Source organism: Mustela lutreola, chromosome X (genome assembly GCF_030435805.1).
Source record: "Mustela lutreola isolate mMusLut2 chromosome X, mMusLut2.pri, whole genome shotgun sequence".
NCBI lineage: Eukaryota > Metazoa > Chordata > Mammalia > Carnivora > Mustelidae > Mustela > Mustela lutreola.
The window spans coordinates 116,812,652-116,827,225 of record NC_081308.1 but is presented as its reverse complement, the minus strand read 5'-3'; the positions used below and the strand labels follow the sequence as shown (position 1 = coordinate 116,827,225).

At 52.8% G+C, this 14,574-nt stretch overlaps 1 pseudogene; it reads left to right on the top strand.

Annotated features, from left to right (window-relative positions):
- The first annotated feature begins 152 nt into the window (after window positions 1–152).
- LOC131822446 (U4 spliceosomal RNA) lies at window positions 153–310 on the top strand (annotated as a pseudogene).
- Window positions 311–14,574: the final 14,264 nt, after the last annotated feature.

The following is a 14,574-nucleotide window of genomic DNA, read 5'->3' as shown; positions in this document are numbered from 1 at the left end:
AAAAAAATTGCCAATTACCATCAAGAAGAAAGCAAGGAAAAAATATTGCAGATGTGTCTATGTGGATACTTGACTTTGCCAAAGTCTACCACTAGAACGCAAAGTTAGAGATGAGTGTCAGGGATCAGATGCTTAGATAGTTTCAAAATACACGCTTTGAGCAGTGGCAGTATCATAGCCAATGGGGTTTATCCAAGGCGTGGTTATTGCTAATTGAAAACTTTTTCCAAAATACAATCCTTAGTAATAAGAATTTGACCTACTGCATCCCTCCATCTGCCACCCGAACACATAATGACAGACCATAAGGACTATTTAAAAGAAATGCTCAAGTCTACAAAGGGTGGTGGAAGCCATACGTCCCACTACAAAATAACCTCCAACTTTCCTGTCAGAGTAACAGGGCTACTCTTCCGGAATGGACATTCCAAGTGGCCAAACTTGTCGGCTGCGTTCGCCAGGGCCGGGAGGTGAAAAATAGAGCTAAAAAGTGTCATCCGCTCAATGTAAAATCAGGGTCAGCTAACACCCTCGGAACAAGTTCAGAATCTGCCCATCATTTGTTAAACATTTGCAATAAAGGCCCTCTGTGCTATCTCAGGAGGGCTTTTCTTAAACTGAAGGTCAGTATAGTCTGTGCTGGAGAGCCTTAAGCATTTGGCTTTACTATTGGGGATTCCAGCAGCCAGGCTGGTTCGAGAAGTCATCCAACAGGGCTGCCTCGGCGACAGTCAGAGCACGCCAGCCAGCCCACCCTGAGCTCCTCATGGCTGCCCTAGGCCACCTAGCAGGCCTCACCTAACTGCCCCAACCTGGCCACCCCACCCCCAGATCCAACCAGCAAGACACCCATCCATCTCACTAGTGCTCCTGCTAGGCACTGTATGCACGGGGTTTTTAAAGATTGAGATACTCACCCAGAGCCAGAAGTCAAACTCCTGAGTCCTTTTTATTCAATTTGAGACCACTTGGCCTGTGTGTGTTTTATATTTCATAAGAGGACTCTATCCTTTGGGTGTTTTCCAACAGCTCTCGATACAGAGTTGACTGAACTGTGTTACTACAAGAATACCCGAATCCAGCACATTTCATGAAAATGTATGAACCCCAAAGAGTATTTATAATGCAAACAGCAGATACGGAAACTCAGGTTGCCCCGGAAAGATGTTACTGGGCTCTCACTGGGACCAGGAAGCACCGAAAGGACCCTGAAGGTAGCTGGCTCAGACCCAGCCTCTGGGGGCTAAGGATGGGACCGTCATGCGAAGAAAGTTCCACACAGGGAAGCGGAAGCTCCTGCAGCCTCCCACCTGCTTGGAACAACTACGGCAAATCTCACTGGAGTCTAAGACATCTATGAAATCATCTGAAATGCCCAAAACTTTTGAAAGCAGGATGGACTGAAATAGTAGAAATTTCTTTTTTGAACCAGGGAACAATTAAGATCCACGTCACTGAATGTATCACTATCTCATTCCTTTTTTTAAAAAAGATTTTTTATTTATTTGACAGACGGAGATCACAAGTAGGCAGAGAGGCAGGCGGAGGGGTGGGGAAGCAGGCTCCCTGCTGAGCAGAGAGCCTGATGCAAGACTCGATCTCAGGACCCTGGGATCATGACCTGAGCTGAAGGCAGAGCTTTGACCCACTGAGCCACCCAGGCACCCCTATTTTGTTCTTTTCTGTAGCTGAAACTCCCCCATTGTATGGATTTACTATGTTTCTGTATACAGTAATAAACTGCTGTGCATGCAGGGTTCCGCAGGCCAGCATGAATAAAGGTGCAATAAATATTTGTATACAACCACCTGTGTGCACACAGGGTTAGAGTTGTGTTGGATATATACTAAAGAGTGGGATTTCTGGGTTATGTAGCAATTCTATGCTTACCGTTTTGAAATATTTTAATAATTTAAAATTTTTATCTGGTCCATGACGTCCCTCAAGTTTAAGGTCTCTCATGTGTCTTAATTAAGCAAAAATAACAAAACCCAAGAATGCCAATTTGGGCGCACTGGGCCAAATCCCCAGGAACCCTTATTAAAATGCCCATGTTGAAGCCCCTGGTGGAGCCAACCCCTCAGGGCGTCCAGGTGTGGTGAAGAAATCGGAGTGTTTAACAAGCTCTCCCAAGAGCTTCTCCCCTGGCTAAGGGGAAGGTAGACAGTGCTGAGCCCAGATTTAGGAGGTAGTGGGGTCCCTGCCCAGGCCTGCCCCTCTCCTCCTGCCGGCCTCCAGCTGAGCCGGCCCTTGCTTGGAGTTGGGGGGTGGGGGGGAACAGACCCACTGGCCCTCCCTGGGGCCACCAAGGGGACTCCCCGCCTGGCCTCAGCGGCTTCCATTGGGCAAGGTCATGCCAGGCGACTGACCCCAGCAGCAGCAGACCCAGCACCATCGAGAGCCTGGGGCAGTGAGGCCTGGGGCCAGAGGCGCGGACTCCCCGAGGGCCAGTGGCAGGGCTCCCTTGGGTGGCTCACAGCCTGCGACGGCCGCTTCCAGTGCTGACAGACAGGCGGGCGCCGGTAGAACAGCACAAGGGCATTGCGCGTCTCCAGGTCCGGGAATGGAAGGGGCGGCCGGTCCCTGTGCGCCCTCATCCGGGAACGAAGGGCCACGGCCTGGCGGGTCCCTGTGTATCCGTGGGCTGGAGGATGGAAGGACTGACGCGTGGATCGCCCCTGTGCGTCCCTGGACAGAGGAATGGAAGGGGCGCGGGTCCCTGAGCATGCCTGGGCGGGGGAATGGAAAGACCATTGCGGTGCTTGAGCCTGCGCATCGCTGGACGCCGGAAGGAAATGGTAGACAGGTCCCTGCGCGTTCCTGTGAGCGGGAATGGAAGGGGCAATGCGAGGCGGGTCCCTGTGCATCCCCGGATTCAGAGACTGAATGAGACGAAGGGCACTGTGTGTCCCTGGGCGGGGAAATGGAAGGGGCGGCTCGTAGTGGGCCCTGTGCATCCTAGAGATGCTTGCTTGCCCAGGGAGTTGGGACTCCTTTGTTCCCTGAGGCCGAGGGACCTGGTTGCCTCCAGCCCTGACTTGGGATTCAGTGGGAGTAGGTGCGACCTGTGACGCACCTCTGTCCTTCCAAAGAGCCCACGGATGAGTGACCAGAGGGCGGTGGGCTCCTGTCCGGCCCAAATCCCTGCCGCCGCTCCCTGGGACCTGGCTGGGCCTTCCCGGGGTTGTCCCGGGCCAGGGCGCCCGTCGGGGCGCCGGGACATCCTGTGGGGAGCCCGCGGGGGCCGTGCCCGCGCCCCAGGCAGCCGATTTGTAACCGGCTTTTAGACGTTCCCGCGACGTGTCTCTCCTCGCCTTTCCGCGAGTGCCCACTTTGCACACACCCTCTTTATCCGTGGGCCGTGTGAGCGCGGGCTCGCTCGGGCCGGTCTGGGGAGAAGCCGTGAGTCCTGGGGTGCAGCAGCGAGGTTTCCCCGCGGGAGGGCGGGTGGAGGGACGGCGGGGCAGTGAGGGCCCCGCGGGACGCGGTGGAGGGTTCGGGCCCCTCTGGGGAGGGCGGCGGGCTGCGAGGCTGAGCAGGGTCAGGGCGGGTCCACAGCCCAAGCCGGCCCGGTTCCTGGATGCCTTCCAAAGGAGAGGGTTCGGTGCCCAGGCGGGGACGTGGAGGCTTTCTAGGAATGAGTCCTGGGGAGCAGTAACCTTGCTCGATTGTTTCCTCTGGGCCGGGCCAGGCCAGGCGCACTGCCTCTGGCTTCCACGCAGCTGCAGCCAGCACGGACATTTTCTGAAGCTGACATTGCAAGGAGAGACCCCGGGTGTCCTTGGAGAAACTGGCGCAGGGGGGGCACCTGGGAGGCTCAGCTGCTGGAGCTGGTTTCAGCTCAGGTCCTGATCTCAGAGTGGGGAGGTCAGGCTGCAGCCCAGCCCCAAGTGGCTGGACAGTCTTTCTGTCTACCTCAGCACCCCCCCCCAAAGAAACCAGTTCATGTTTCAGGAAGAGACACTTGCCCAGGGATGGGCGGGGAACAGTGTCGTTCTCCGAGACTGGGCAGCAAGAGTCCCGAGGATGTTTTCACCTGCTCCCCTGCAGGGGAGAGGGAAGGTCCCCAAGTTGTGGGTGGGCAGCTGGAGGGAGAGCGTGAGGGCGGGTACAGGTCTGGAGACCTGTGGAGACGCATGTCCCCACCTCTGTCACCACAAGCGTGGCCTCAAACGTTGCACGTAGAACACTTGGATGTTTGCGGACATGGGCATCACCAGGTCGGTGCATTGTGGCCTTGGCACCGTTTCCCTCTGGCACTGACCGTGGGACCTGGGACAGCTTACTCAGTGCCCGTCAGCCTCCAGCCTCAGTCCCTCCATCTGTACCCAGGGCATCGTGCGAGTCCCCACCTGCTCGCTCTGCCTGAGCGCCACGTGACCTGCTACGTGGGGGTGACTTGGAACAGCACCGGGACATAGCGCCATGAATGTGATCAGTGTTCTTGGTTCCTGGTGCAGACCAGGTGGCTGGCGGCCTGCCTTGTGGCAGTATGTTGCTGTCATGAGAAAGCCCTCTGACTTGCCATCACAGGACAAGGGTCAGGCTGATGTGGGCGGAAGTACAGGCGTGTTGAGTGGAGAAGAATGAAGGGTTGTAGATTGGGGGCCTGTGGAGGCGAGGCTCTAGCTGAGACGCCGATGGCTGAAGGTGACCGAGGGTGACTCGGGGCCACATGGACTTTCAGGGTTATTCACCAGAGGTGTCGGAATTGCTCCCCATGCCTTCTGTGGCCTGTGTATCTACCGAAACAGAAGAGAGCCCACATTAGCCTGGGAGTGGGGTCTCCCGCCAGCATGTGGATGCTGGGTTTTCCTCAAGGCAGGTGTTCTTAGCCTTGGTGAAATTCTAGAGCCAAGCCGCTTGGGAGAACTTCCTGCCCTGATGGCTGGGGGGCATGTGAAGTGTAGCGAGGACAAGAACTGTACTTGAATCACTCTGCACTTTATGTCCCCATGGCTCTAGTGGCTGCCCTATGGGACAGCACAGTGCTAGAGGGTCTGGGGATGGGCTTGGACATTTTATGAACCTTTTGGAAACTGGACGCAGATTGGATGTGTCTGTGTACTTTTCTAGAAAGTGAGTCCAGGGCTTTGCCATCAGCGTCTCTGACCCATCTGAAAGGTCAGGGTCGGCCGAGGGAGGGCTTGGTGGAAAGTGAGCGAGTCAAGGGAGGTGAGTATGGCCTGGGGTGATCACTGCTGTTCTTCCTGTCTGCTTTTGTCCTGCCGTCCACTGTGGGTGGCTCCTCCTGACGCCTGCACAGAGGAGCACACTGGAATCTGAGACTTGGGGCCCCAGAGCCATCAGAGCTGTGGCATCCCGCCAGAAGAGGGCAGTGGAGGAGGCCATGAGTTGTGCCATCCAGGCCGGCTGAAGATGGGCTCCCGGTTTTGAGACTGTGATGCAGAATGAGAAGCCTTCGCTAGCGGTCCAGGCAGTTCCAGTACAAAGAAGCAGCTGGGCCTCGCAGACTCTGGGAGCTTTGCCATCCGCAGCTGAAGCCAGACCCGCACTCTGAGGACCCAGTCCCGGAGCTGCTGATGTGGGAGCCGTGACTCAGCATCCTGTCCTCACAGACAGAGAGCTGTTTGAGGCCCCCAGGGCTGCCGCACAGAGAGGCGTTGTGTTCCTGAGGAAGGGCTTCTGCCCAAAAGCCGAGCCACCAGGGCTGAGGGTGGGCGTTGCCTTTGGCGTCTTGGGGTGAGACCCCGGGAAAGGAGTGGAGCCGGCTGCCACTGTGTCAGACGTCTGTCTCTGCATCCCGTTCGGCCCCAGGATCTCCCAACGGACCTTTCTATTTGTCTTCCTCTCGGATCAGTGTATGGCTCGTTTCTCCCGGTATCAGACCCAGCCCCCCTCCGATGATAGTCTGTCATGTCCCCTTCGATACACTCAAATGGAATTCCTAGGGAACACAATCTACCCACCTCCATCCTCCAAGAACATCAATATCGTGCTGGACGGGGTGCGGGCCAGATCCGGCTACAGCCTGTGTTTGTAAACCCCGGGAGCTACAGCACATTTAACCCGTGAGATGGTTGTTGTTGTTAAGATTTATTTATTTAGAGGCACCTGGGAGGCTCAGTGGGTAAAGAGTCTGCCTTTGACTTAGGTCATGATCTTGGAGTTTTGAGATGGAGCCCCTGTTGGTCTCCCCCGTCAGTTCAGAATATGCTTTTCCTTCTGCCCCCTCCTCTGCCTCTCCCCTTGCTCATGCTCTCAATACTTTCTCTCTCAAATAAATAAGCAAAATCTTTAAGAATTGTTTTTCCAAAAGGCTTATTTATTTATTTATTTGAGGGGGAGAGAATGAGCAGGAACGGGATGGGCAGAGGGAGAGAGAGTCTCAGGCAGGCTCCTTGCTAAGCACAGAGCCCGTTGTGGGGCTCAATCTCAGAACCATGAGATCAAGAACTGAACCAAAACCAGGAGTCAGATGCTTTACTGACTGCACGCCCCCGGGTGCCCCCAAAAGGTTGTTTTTTTAAAACAAGGAAGAAGGACAGTAAGGGGCAGACTGAATGTGGCCCACAAAGTCTAAATTTTCCCTGTCTGGCCCTTGTTTTTTAAAAAAAAAAGATTTTATTTATTTATTTGACAGAGAGAGAGCGGTCATAAGTAGGCAGAGAGGCAGGCAGAGAGAGAGGGAAGCAGGTTCCCCACTAAGCAGAGAGCCTGATTCGGGGCTCCATCTCAGGACTCTGGGATCATGACCTGAGCCAAAGGCAGAGGATTAAACCCACTGAGCCACCCATGCGCTCCTAAAGTAGGGCTTTTCTAGAAGATTAAAGTCGTGCTAAATTATGCAAAAATACTATGTGTTTATATGAGCACAAGGTGAGGTTCTTTTTTATTTATCTGACAGATCACAAGTAGGCAGAGAGGCAGGCAGAGAGAGAAGAGGAAGCAGGCTCCCCGCTGAGCGGGAGCCCCGATGTGGGGCCTGATCCCAGGACCCTGGGATCATGACCTGAACCAAAGGCAGAGGCTTTAACCCACTGAGCCACCCAGGCACCCCTCAAGGTGAGGTTCTTGACAGGTTCTTTTACCTTTAGTACGGTTTCTGTGAGTATCACCCGGGATAAGTGGGTTGATTCCTTTTTCCCCTGTACTCTGTTCCAGTTCCAGTTTTCATTGTCAGACAGGACTTCTCAGAGTTCTAGCGCAGGCTAGGTCCTCATGGTGAGGGTGTTAAGGTTCTTGAATAAAAAACTGTTACAAATATAGTGATAATTTTTAAAAAATCAAAAAATTTTTAGACCATGAGAGCATGAGCAGGGGAAGGAGGAGAGAAGGAATCTCAAGCAGACTCTATACTGAGTGCAGAGGACAATGTAGGGCTCGATCTCATGACCCCAACATCTTAACCCAAGCTGAAATCACGAGTCAGATGCTAAATCAACTGAGTCACCCAGATGCCCCAAATATATTGGTAATTTTAAAGATTTACTTCCATCAGTGTCTTTAATACCCGAAACAAGAATAGGTGCTGGCAGAGAAGCCTGTGGGCGGGGTGCTTCCCTTCCCCTGCATTTCTCTAGCAGCTCCAGGAGACTCCTTCCTGAGTCCCCATATGCTCAGTCTCCCTGATTAGAGGGTGCATTTGATTTCGTTGCCCAAACACGCGTGTATTTGAAGCCAAGTGACCAAGTCCTAGGTCAGTTGCTGGAAGGAGGTCTGGGGCCACATGGAAGTGGCTGCTCTTTGTATCCTGAAATCCTGCCCCAGAGTCAGGGACTGAGTGGGGTTGACTCAGGGGACACCTGGGCAGGCATCACGGTGTCAGGGGCACCCGTGAGCACCGAGAAGTTTTGCTAGGGTGGACAGTGGTCCTACCCTAAAGCATGGATCCAATGAGCCGAGCCCGTGTCTCTGCCAAGCACTAGGCTCACGGCTGTCCAGTCATTACTGCCACATGGCCCTCAGAAAACCCCATAGGGAGATGGGAGCATCCTCATGTCCCCATTATGGCCAGGGGCAGGGGGACACATGCTCAGGGGAGAGTGCACACCTGGCTGGTGTCACTTAGAACCCAAGACCCAGGAGCCATCCCCTGCCATGGACCTCCACCTCCTTCTGCAGGATGAGTGCACCGTGGGCTCAGAAGGGTCCCTTCTGTGGTCGGCGTCACCCCCCAGCAGTGCCCTGGTCTGCCTGGTACCATAATCACCTGTCAGTTGATAAGTAAAGCTTGCTACTGAGTTTGCATTACAGGGCACTGTGACCTCTGGACCATCCAGTGGTTAGTTCCTCTCTCTGTGGGTATGTAGTAGGAGTGCGTATCCTGTAGAACGTAGGATTTCACCCAATGGTTCTCTCCACAATTCTTACTGATTCCCTTTTATGTGCCAAGCACTGTTGTAGTCACTGATTTGTAGTCTTTTTTTTTTTCTTTAAGATTTATTTATTTATTTATTTATTTATTTATTTATTTATTTGACAGAGAGATATAGAACACAAGTAGGCAGAGTGGCAGGCAGAGGGAGAGGGAGAAGCAGGCTCTTCACTGAGCAGGGAGCCCAATATGGGGCTCCATTCCAGGACTCTGGGATCATGACCTGAGTTGAAGGTAGACATTTAACTGACTGAACCACCCAGGCATCTCTATAGTCTTGAACCAAGAGGACAAAATCCTCTGCCCTGATGGAACTTGCCTTCTGTTCATGCTCACCAGGCTTCCTGAGCCATAGAGTCACGGGACAGGACGGGGCAAGTGGAAGCACTGTTGGCTCCAGGTTCCCCTGAAACTCATCCTGCTGAAGCGGCCCCAGCCCCATGGGAACCCCTGAGAAGCCCACCCCCGGACAGGAAGGATGCAGAGGCCCTGGATTATCTCACCTTCCCCCCACCCCCGCACTCTCCCACCGGGTACCTGTGGGGAGGGTGATCTTGAGACGGATGGTGGCTCACCACTGTCCTTGACCATTTATCTTGCCCCCGGCAGGGCATCACCCTGGCCTCCCTGAATGGATGGTGTCATGGCGCCAGGACCAGGGAGCAGGAAGGATCCGTCTGGGCTTTGTTAGCAACGAGGTTTTAACGAGTCACATGAAAGCCCAGGGACCCGGCACCCCCTGTTTCGGGGCCCGGATGTTCTGCGGTAGACTTCCCAACGGGTGTGCTGGGAGTGAGTAGCTCACTTAGGGGTCAGTGCACTGAAAGAAAGGAAGTAAGACAGTCCTCTTGAGCAGAGGTTGCGAAGTATGACCCTTGGGCCTGCTCCTGAGCTGATTCTTTAAAAAGTGACATTTCAGTAATGGACCTGGAACCTAATCTGTGTGCCCTGCGCTGACCTTACTGCTCTCCCCATCTCTGGGGTGGTCATGTCAATACAGGGCCTTGAGTTCTCTCATCCTGCGTGGAATACTATTTGTATTCCTAATAGCATGTAATTTGTTAATTTTCCTGTAAGGGTGGGGCTGGGACAGGTCGTCTCCCTGGTGCACAGGCTTTCCCAGGATCAACAGTCCCTCTTTGTCCTGCTCCATCTGCGGCTCTTTGGTTTGCTTGGCTGCAAATGGGAAATGCCTTTGCTTCCACCATTCCTCCAAGGTTCTGTGGCCCCCTGTTACTGGAGAAACTTGAGTCTAGAGTTTAGAAGATCTAATTCCAGTGTCTGTCGCCAACTGTGAGAGGACAGGGTCCGGCCTTTCCCATGAAGAGCACAGGGGTCGTCCCAGGATCCCCTCTGTCTCCACCTGTCCGTGTTTGCAGCTGGCTTCCCCCATGGGGAGCACTCCCGTGGTATCTTCAGTCTATGGGCTGCTTCCCACCGTCCTGCTGAGGACCCTCTGTGGGCAGCCTTTGTGGGAGAGTCTCATTCGCTCCAGGACTCAGGGCTTTCCCCCAGACCGGCCCGAGCAAGCCTGCACTCACACGGCCCACGGATAAAGAGGGTGTGTGCAAAGCGGGACTCAGGGAAAGGCGAGGAGAGACACGTCGTGGGAACGTCTAAAAGCCGGTTATAAATCGGCTGCCTGGGGCGCGGGCACGGCCCCAGCACGCTCCCCACAGGGTGGCTCTGCGCCCCTACGGGCCCTCCCAGACCCGGACAACCCCAGGAAGGCCCGGCCAGGTCGCAGGCAGCGCTGGCTGGGACGCGGGACAGACAGGAGCCCGCCGCCCTCTGGTCACTGGTCTCTGGGCTCTTTGGAAGGAGAGACTCGCGTCGCAGGTCCCGCCTACTCCCACTGAATCCCAAGTCAGGGCTGGAGGCAACCAGGTCCCACCGCCTCGGGGGACAAAGGGGTCCCAGCTCCCTGGGCAAGCAAGCGTCTCTAGGACGCACAGGGCCCGCCACGAGCCACTCCTTTCATTCCCGCGCCCAGGGACACACAGTGCCCTACGTCCCATTCTTTCTCTGCATCCGGGGACGCACAAGGACCCGCCTCGCACCGCCCCTTCCATTCCCGCTCACAGGGACCCGCCTCCCATTCCCTTCCAGCGTCCAGCGATGCGCAGGCTCAAGCACCGCAATGGTCTTTCCATTCCCCCGCCCAGGCACGCTCAGGGACCCGCGCCCGTTCCATTCCTCTGTCCAGGGACGCACAGGGGCGATCCACGCGTCAGTCCTTCCATCCTCCAGCCCACGGATACACAGGGACCCGCCAGGCCGTGGCCCTTCGTTCCCGGATGGGGGACGCACAGGGACCAGCCGCCCCTTCCATTCCCAGACCCGGAGACGCGCAATGCCCTTGTGCTGTTCTACCGGCGCCCGCCTGTCTGTCAGCACTGGAGGCGGCCGTCGCGGGCTGTGAGCCACCCAAGGGAGCCCCGCGGGGAGTTCGCGCCTCTGGCCCCAGGCCTCACTGCCTCCAGGCTCTCGATGGTGCTGGGTCCGTTGCTGCTGGGGTCAGTCGCCTGGCATGGCCTCGTCCGATAGGAGCCGCTGAGGCCAGGCGGGGAGTCCCCTTGGTGGCCCCAGGGCGGGCCAGTGGGTCTGCTCCTCCCCCACCTCCCCAAGCAAGGGCCGGCTCAGCTGGAGGCCGGCAGGAGGAGAGGGGCAGGCCTGGGCAGGGACCCCACTACCTCCTGAATCCAGGCTCAGCACTGTCTACCTTCCCCTTAGCCAGGGGAGAAGCTCTTGGGAGAGCTTGTTAAACACTCCGATTTCTTCACCCCGCCTGGATGCCTTGAGACGTTGGCTCCAGTATGGGCTCCAATATGGGTATTTTAATAAGGGTTCCTGGGGATCTGATCCACTGTTGAGCTGAAATTTGCGTTTTTGAGCTTTTTTGGTTTATGAAACATGAAAGACCTGAAAATATGAGACATAATGGGCCAGTCTGAATACTGTAGGATCTCACTTTTATTTGGAATCTTAAAAAGCCAGGGGCGCCTGGGTGTCTCAGATAGTTGACAGTCTGCCTTCAGCTCAGGTTTGATCTCAGGGTCCTGGGATGGAGCCCTGCCTTGGCCTCCCAGCTCAGTAGGGAGTCTGCTTCTCCCTCTCCCTCTGCCTCTCTGCCTGCTTGTGTGCTCTGTCTGTCTCTCTCTCAAATGAATAAATAAAATACTTTTTAAAACCTGCCAACTCATATAAACAATGGTGTTTGGGGGTCTGGGGTTGCAGGAAATGGGGAGATATTGGTCAACAGGGACAAAATTCCCATTACAAGATTATAACTTTAACAATTTAAATAATTATAAATCACAAATAGTTTTTTATTTTTTATATTTTTTAAAATTTTTATTTATTTATTTGACAGAGATCACAAGTAGGCAGAGAGGTGGGCAGAGAGAGAGAGGAGGAAGCAGGCTCCCTGCTGAGCAGAGAGCCCGATGCGGGACTCGATCCCAGGACCCTGAGATCATGACCTGAGCCGAAGGCAGCAGCTTAACCCACTGAGCCACCCAGGCGCCCCTCACAAATAGTTTTTTAAAAAGATTTTATTTATTTATTTGTTTATTTGACAGAGACAGATCACAAGTAGGCAGAGAGGCAGGCAGAAGGAAGTAGGCTCCCCACTGAGCAGAGAGCCTGCTCCATCCCAGGACCCTGAGATCATGACCTGAGCAGAAGGCAGAGGCTTAATCCACTGAGCCACCCAGGCACCCCAAATTGCAAATACTTTATAAATTTTATATTATATAGCTGTATATAATTTTATAACTTTAAATAATTATAATTAAATATAACTGAGTTCCAGGGATCTCATATACAGGAGGGTGTGTTTAGTGAACAATACTACATTATGTGTCCTTGAAACTGCTGAGAGAGTAAATTTTAAATATTCTCACCACAAAGAATGAGGTAACTATGTGCAGTGACAAAGGTGCTAACACTATTGTGATAGTCATTTTGAAATATGTGCTTGTATCAAATCACGTTGTACCCTTTAAACATATATAATGTTGTATGGCCACTAGTGCTAATAAAGCTGGGAAAAAGAGAGAGGGAAGGTGGGGGAGAGAAAGAGAGAGAGAAAAAAGGTGAATCTTCTGGAGGGGGTCAAAGCCTTACATTTCTATTTCACAAAAACTTGGCCACAAGCAAGTGGCTCCTGCTAAGGACTGAAAGTGCCCCCAGGAAGAGAACGGCTGGACGGTCTTCAGCAGCCCAAACAATAGAAACCCCGTTATTGCTTCTGCTTCTCCTCCCGCCTCCCCCTCCTGTGGGTGACCCTCGCTCCTGTCCCCAACCCAAGTTCTGGATGTGCATTTCTGGTCATTCTATTTACTGTTGGTCAGGAAGCCTAACAGGGTGTGTGGTTTCTATGCCCTTTTTCCTCTGTCTGGGATCCCCCACTGGCCCATGGAGATAGTTATCTCACTTTTAGCTGTAGATATATCTTTTTTACTGCTTTATAAAATATAACTCCCATTTGCAACAGCACAGATGGAACTAGAGGATATTATGCTTAGCAAAATAAGTCAACCAGAGAAAGACAATTACATGATCTCACTCATATGTGGAGTTTAAGAAGCAAAACAGAGGGATGCCTCGGTGGCTCAGTTGGTTGGACGACTGACTTCAGCTCAGGTCATGATCCTGGAGTCCCGGGATCGAGCCCCGCATCGGGCTCCCAGCTCCATGGGGAGTCTGCTTCTCTCTCTGACTCTCTCCTCGCTCACGCTCTCTCTCACTGTCTCTCTCTCAGACGAGATCGGGCGCGTTCAGGGTGGTATGGCCGTAGACTCACTGTCTCTCTCTCAAATAAATAAATAAAATCTTAAAAAAAAAAAAAAGAAGAAGCAGCAAAACAGATCATAGGGGAAGAGAGGAAAAAATTAAACGAGACAAAATCAGACGGGAAGACAAACCATAAGAGACCATTAACTCTAGGAAACAAATGGAGGGTTGCTGGAGGGGAAGGGGGTGGTGGGTGGGGTCACTGAGTGATGGACATTAAGGAGGGCAGGTGATGTAATGAGCACTGGGTGTTCTGTAAGACAGATGAATCATTGACCTCTACCTCTGAAACTAGTAGTACATTATATGTTGATTAGTTGAATTTAAATTAAGAAAATAAACAATTCTGCAGTGAAAAAAAACATAAAATGTAACTCCTGCATCATTGTCAGGGACTTTGGGGGAGATGGGAGGGCTTTTGCCCTTGAAAGATGACCATCCTGGCATGAATTGACCTTTTCTCCCCTCCTGTAACATATCAGAAATCAGGACTTGTATTATGATCAATGACATTTAGGGAAAATGTGATATAGAATTATACAGTTTGTTAATATTTGGCTTATACTATGCTATGTATACATAACTGGCCAGATTTGTAACATTTATCTATAACCTCTTTTGGTTTTGTCTGTTTCAAAGCAGAGAAAAGCAGAATGCTTTAGCAAAGGATTGATCTGATGATATAAAGGTTGGATTGTATGTGTATATATATGTATGTACATATTATAAAGAATTATATCGCAAGATAATGGAGGTTTAGAAGTCCCAACACCTGTAGGCAGCAAGCTGGAAACCCAAGAGAACCAATGATTAAGTTCCAGTCCACGGGAAAGAGACGATGGATTGTCCTGTCTTAGGGAGTCAGGCAGAAGTTCCCTCTTACTTGGCTTTTGTTCTATTTTGCTCTTTAACTGCTTAAATGAGGCCCACCCACACTGGGGAGGCAATCTGCTTTACTCAGTCTACCAATTCAAGTGTTCATCTCAACCCAAACTGCCTGCATAGACACATCCCAAGGAATGTGTGATGGAACATCAGCGCAGCCTGTTACCCAGACACTCTGATGCCTAAAATTTACCATCATGCCTTCCTGAACTGTGGTCCTTGCAAAGTGAGTGGTTCTCTTTCCTGTTTTCCTAAAGGACGGGCCAGTTTTAGGAATTGTGAAGAGACAGGCATTAAACAGAAAGTTTGGCAGCCTTGTCCCTGTCAATGAGATGTGCAAGAAAGGGTAGGGTGACTGTGTGTGTGCACGTGCGTGTGCGCGTGAGCGTGTGCGTGTGAACGTGCGGCCTTTGGTGCTGCCTGCCCTGCTCTCAGCTTCTTGTAGAGAAGCAGGGCCGGCCTCGGGTACCTGAACCAGGTTGCGCTTCCAGCAGTGCCAAGCCTGCTCCTGGCCCCTTAGCACTTCCTGTCTCCTGGCATCATCTTTTCTTGAA